This window comes from Carassius gibelio, chromosome B5 (assembly GCF_023724105.1).
Source record: "Carassius gibelio isolate Cgi1373 ecotype wild population from Czech Republic chromosome B5, carGib1.2-hapl.c, whole genome shotgun sequence".
NCBI classification, from domain to species: Eukaryota; Metazoa; Chordata; class Actinopteri; order Cypriniformes; family Cyprinidae; genus Carassius; species Carassius gibelio.
The window spans coordinates 2,002,807-2,008,806 of NC_068400.1; positions in this window are offsets into that span (position 1 = coordinate 2,002,807).

A 6,000-nucleotide genomic window follows, 5' to 3' on the forward strand; every position below is an offset into this window, starting at 1 on the left:
AATATACCACGGTAAGCTGAACTTCCGGTCCGCCATTTTGATTTATGTTGAAAACATACTTTTTCGAACTCCTGATCAACCGTATGTCCGATTTTCACCAAATTCGAATCAAATGATCTTCAGGCTATACTGATTCAAAGTTCTGGATTTTGAGTCGATAGACAAAACCGTTTTCGCATACCACATCGACGAATTTGAGGCACAATGAGAAAATGACACTTGAGGCTGAATTCCTGGAATGCTTTGGCATATTGACACCAAACTTTGTGTGTGTCATTGAAAAGTCACACAGAGTACACCAAATTGATTTTATAACAGTGTCACCTATTGGTCAAGCTTGATAAACCAAGTAATCATGCTACTAGAGGTGGTATTGGTGTTTTTTTTTTTTTTTTTGCCATTTCAAATACAATAATTCCAAAATTGCTGTTATTGCTCATTAATGTATTTGGTGTGATGCTTTATGCGATGCTTAGCTACTACATTTGCCGTTGGAGTGCTTGGCCCCGTAATTGCTGCTTGCAGCTATATTTATTCTTCTTCTTCTTCTTCTTCTTCTTCCGCCGCAAGTCTATGGCAGCCCATAGAACCGATTGCGGGAAAGTTGTATAATTTGGCACACTGATAGAGGACAGTCCCAAAATTAACTATAGCAAATTTGAAGTCTCTATCTCCTACTCTCTAGCGCCACCACTTGTCCAAACTTTCAATGTTTGTATGCTAATAACTTTTGAACCGTAAGCCAGAAAATGGAAATTCTTTTTTCCTCTGAATCCTTGGCTCATGCCAAGTCGAATGAACCCCAAAATTCAAAAATCGCAAGGTTTAGTGTTTTCGCTATTTTCAATTATTCGAAAAACCTACTTTTTCGAACTCGTCCTAGACGGTTAGTCCGATTGCCACGAAAATTGGCTCAGATCATCTTCAGACCATGCTGGCAAAAAGTTATGGAATTCAAGTTGATTCGTCCAACTGTTGTCGAATGACACGTAAACAAATTTGACGAAAAGCACGCAAACATGCACGTGAGGCTATATCCCGGCAACGGTTTGTCATATTGAGACCAAACTTGGCGTGTGTTATAACAAGCATGAACTGAGACTACCTGCAGTGTTTCGACACAGCGCCACCTAGTGGTCAGGAGATATGAAAAATGCATATTTTGGCTTATAACTACTGAATGGTTTGGCCAAAAATCACACAACTGGTCTCTTTAGATTCAGTGATTCATGTCGAGTCAAATGATATCCAATTTTCCTGTGTCGGCCATTTTAGGCGTCGGCCATTTTGAATTATGATTTAAAATGCTGTATTTTTTGAACGCAGCATCGTATCGTTTCGCAAATAATTACAAAAATATTCGGCTCCATGCCCTGAAGGTACTCACAAAGTTTGGTGGCAGCGCCACCTTGTGGCCAATAGTTATAATGAAATATCACATAAATGCTAATAACTTTTGAATAAATTACTCTATTAAAATTAAAATGGTCTCGCTATATTCTGTGGGTCATGCCGAGAGTATTGATACCAATAATGTGAAAATTGGCCTTACTTCCTGTCCGCCATTTTGCTTAATGTTGAAAACCTACTTTTTCGAACTCCTCCTAGACCGTTAGCCCAATTTTCACCAAATTTGACGTGCATCATCTTCAGACCATGCTGGCAAAAAGTTATGGATTTTGTGTCGATATACGTAACGGTTCTCATTTAGCGCATCAACGAATTTGCTGGAAGGGTGCCAAAATGCATTTGAGGCTGTATCTCTGCAACACTTTGACATATTTGCACCAAACTTTGTATGTGTCATCGCCACCTCACACTGACCATGCCACATAAATTTGGTAACAGCGCCACCTATTGTTCAAGAGTAATAAACCATTCATTAACCATGAGTAATTACACTTTTTAAAATGCTAATAACTTTTTAATGCATTAGCCTATTTGAAGGAAACTGGGCTCAAAATATTCCCTGGCTTATGCCGATAACATAGATACCAAATATACCACGGTAAGCTGAACTTCCGGTCCGCCATTTTGATTTATGTTGAAAACATACTTTCTAAAACTCCTCATCAACCGTATGTCCGATTTTCACCAAATTCGAATCAAATGATCTTCAGGCTATACTGATTCAAAGTTATGGATTTTGAGTCGATAGACAAAACCGTTTTCGCATACCACATCGACGAATTTGAGGCACAATGAGAAAATGACACTTGAGGCTGTATCCCTGGAATGCTTTGGCATATTGACACCAAACTTTGTGTGTGTCATTGAAAAGTCACACAGAGTACACCAAATTGATTTTATAACAGTGTCACCTATTGGTCAAGCTTGATAAACCAAGTAATCATGCTACTAGAGGTGGTATTGGTGGTTTTTTTTTTTTGCCATTTCAAATACAATAATTCCAAAATTGCTGTTATTGCTCATTAATGTATTTGGTGTGATGCTTTATGCGATGCTTAGCTACTACATTTGCCGTTGGAGTGCTTGGCCCCGTAATTGCTGCTTGCAGCTATATTTATTATTATTATTATTATTCTTCCGACTGGGAGTCTATGGCAGCCCATAGAACCGAATGCGGGAAAGTTGTAATGGTTTGACATTCTGATAGAGGACAGTGCCAACATTAAGTACACCAATTTTGGTGGGTCTAAGACATTGCCTCTAGCGCCACCAACTGTCCAAAATTTCACTATTATTTTGTTAATAACTTTTTAACCGTAAGGCCAATCAACGAAATTCTTTTTTCCTCTAATTTCTGAGCTCATGCAGATTCGATTGCATCCTACGAAGTCATTTTCTGTCATAGAAATATGGCCGCCATTTAGAATTTTTTGAAAAACCTACTTTTTCGAACTTGTCCTAGACAGTTTGTCCGATTCACATGAAAATTTAACCATATAATCCTCAGGCAGTGCTGACCAAAAGTTATGCAAATCAAATTGATTCGTCAAACCGTTTTCGATAAACGCTCTAACAAATTTTACGTACTGCTTACAAAAACAGTCGTAAGGCTGTATCTCGGCAACGACTTATCCTATTCAGACCAAACTTGGTACATGTCATAACAAGCATGACCTGAGGCAACATGCTGTGTTTCGGCGCAGCGCCACCTACTGGTCCGGAGATATGAAAAACTGCTATTTTTGCTTATAACTTCTAAACAGTTTGTCCAAAAATCATAAAATTGGTCTTGTTAGATTTAGGGCAACATGCCGAGTCGACTGATATCTAATTTTACCATTTCTGTCATTTTGACTGTCGGCAATTTTGAATTTTGTGCTAAAATGCTGTATTTTCAGAACGCATCAACGGATTGTTACGAAACTTGGTATGGGTCATCAGCACAATGTCCTGAAGGAGCATGAGAAGTTTCGAAACAGTGCCACCTAGTGGTGATCTTCTTTTTTTAAATGCTTATAACTTTGGGTGTGGTCGACTTATTTTCACGATACTCATCAAATTGGACTCCTGAAACCTTACCGAGTCCTAAGATACCAAACATGCTAGGTTTTGCCTTACGGTTTGTGTAGCGTTGTGATTTAGCGCTTAAAAAACATTTGGCTATATCTTCGAAACCGCTTGTCTGATCGAGACGAAACCACCGTCAGAAGTTCGGAAACATAGGTCGATAGCTATACGCTAATGCCCAAATGCCAAAATGTTGATAGTAAGGGGTAGTAATATTCAATCAAAGTCAAGAGTCAGTCGTTTTTTACGTGCTTTTTCTTATAAATGTCTATAACTTTGAAGTGAATTGAGATATTTTCACCAAAATTGACACACATATGTATGGGCTCACTCTGAGCACACATAAAAAAAATGGTGGGACTGAGCCTCTTGGTGGCGCTATAATAGAACGAAACATGAAATTCTCATTGACTTCAATACAGTTTTGTGAAATAAAATGCTATACTAAACAAATGCATTGGTGTTATATTACAAAACTCAGAATGTGCCAACAACACCATCCCTTGAAGGTACTCAAAATATTTTGAAACAGCGCCACCTATTGGTCAAAAGTTATAAATCAATTTACATAAAGGCTAATAACTTTTGAATAAATCTGGCTATTGACATCATGCTGGTCTTTTTAGATTCCTTGGGTCACGTCGAGAACATAGATACAAGTTTTCCTTATTTGGCTGAACTTCCTGTCCGCCATTTTGATTAATGTTGAAAACCTACTTTTTCGAACTCCTCCTAGACCGTTAGTCAGATTTTCACGAAATTTGACGTGGATCATCTTCAGACCATGCTGGCAAAATGTTATGGATTTCATGTCAATATACGAAACGGTTCTCATTTAGGGCATCAACAAAACTGCTGGAAGGGTGCCAAAATGCATTTGAGGTTGTATCTCTGCAAAGCTTTGATATATTTGCACCAAACTTTGTATGTGTCATCGTCACGTCACACTGACCATTCAAAACTAATTTGGTAACAGCGCCACCTATTGGTTACATGTGATAAGCAAATAAATCCTATTACTAGTTGTTGTGTTTATTGTTTTCAAGCCATTTTGCCTAAAATAATCTTAAAACTTTCTTAATTACTCATTCCTGCCATTCGTCTGAAGCTTGCTTCTGTAGTGCTTGGCCCCGTTATTGCTGCTTGCAGCTATATTTATTATTCTTCCTCTTCTTCTTCCACCCCAAGTCTATGGTAGCCCATAGAACCGATTGCGGGAAAGTTGTATAATTTGGCACACTAATAGAGGACTGTCTGAACATTAACCGTAGCAAATTTGAAGTCTCTAACTCAAACTCTCTAGCGCCACCAATTGTCTAAACTTTCAAAAACTTGATGCTAATAACTCTTGAACCGTAAGCCACAAAATGAAAATTCTTTTTTCCTGTGATTCCTTGGCTCATGCCGAGTCGAATGGACACCGAAATTCAAAAATCGCAAGGCTTAGTTTTTTCGCTATCGTCAATTGTTCGTAAAACCTACTTTTTCGAACTCGTCCTAGGCCGTTGCACCGATTGTCACGAAAATTGAATCAGATAATCTTCAGACCATGCTGGCAAAAAGTTATGGAATTCAAGTTGATTTCTCAAACCGTTTCCGAATAGCTCATGAACGAATTCTTCGGAAAGCACGCAAACGTGAACGTGAGGCTATATCTCCGCAACGGTTTGGCCTATTGAGACCAATCTTGGTGGGTCTTATAACAACCATTCCCTGGGACTACCTGCAGTGTTTCGGCGCTGTGCCCCCTAGTGGTCAGGAGATATGAAAAATGCATGTTTTTGCTCATAACTTCTGAACGGTTTTGCCAAAAATCACAAAAGTGGTGTCTTTAGATTCAGTGCATCATTCCGAGTCGAATGATACCGAATTTTCCCAATTCGGCCATTTTGGGCGTCGGCCATTTTGAATTTAGTTGTAAATTGCTGTATCTTAAGAATGAAGTTCCGTATCGTTTCGCAAATAATTACAAAAATGTCCGGCTCCATGCCCTGAATGTACACAAAAAAATTGGGGGCAGCGCCACCTTGTGGTCAATAGTTATAACGATTTTTCGAAAAATGCTAATAACTTTTGCATACATTAGCCTATTGTAACAAAGCTGATGTTGTTAGATTCCTTGGGTCATGCCGAGAACACCGATACCCCATTTGTCAATTTTGACAAAATTTCCTGTCCGTCATTTTGATTCATGTTGAAAACCTACTTTTTCGAACTCCTCCTAGACCGTTGCTCAGATTTTCACCAAATTTGATTTGGATCATCTTCAGACCATGCTGGCAAAAAGTTATGGAATTTGTGTCGATACACGTAACCGTTTTCAATTAGCGTACCAACGAATTTGCTGGAAAGATGCCAAACTGCATCTGAGGCTGTATCTCTGCAAAGGTTGGAGATATTTACACAAAACTTAATATGTGACATTGTCACATCACATTGACCACGCCACCTCATTTTGGTCACAGCGCCACCTATTGGTCAAGAGTAATAAACCAATCAATAACCGCTAATTATTACATTTCC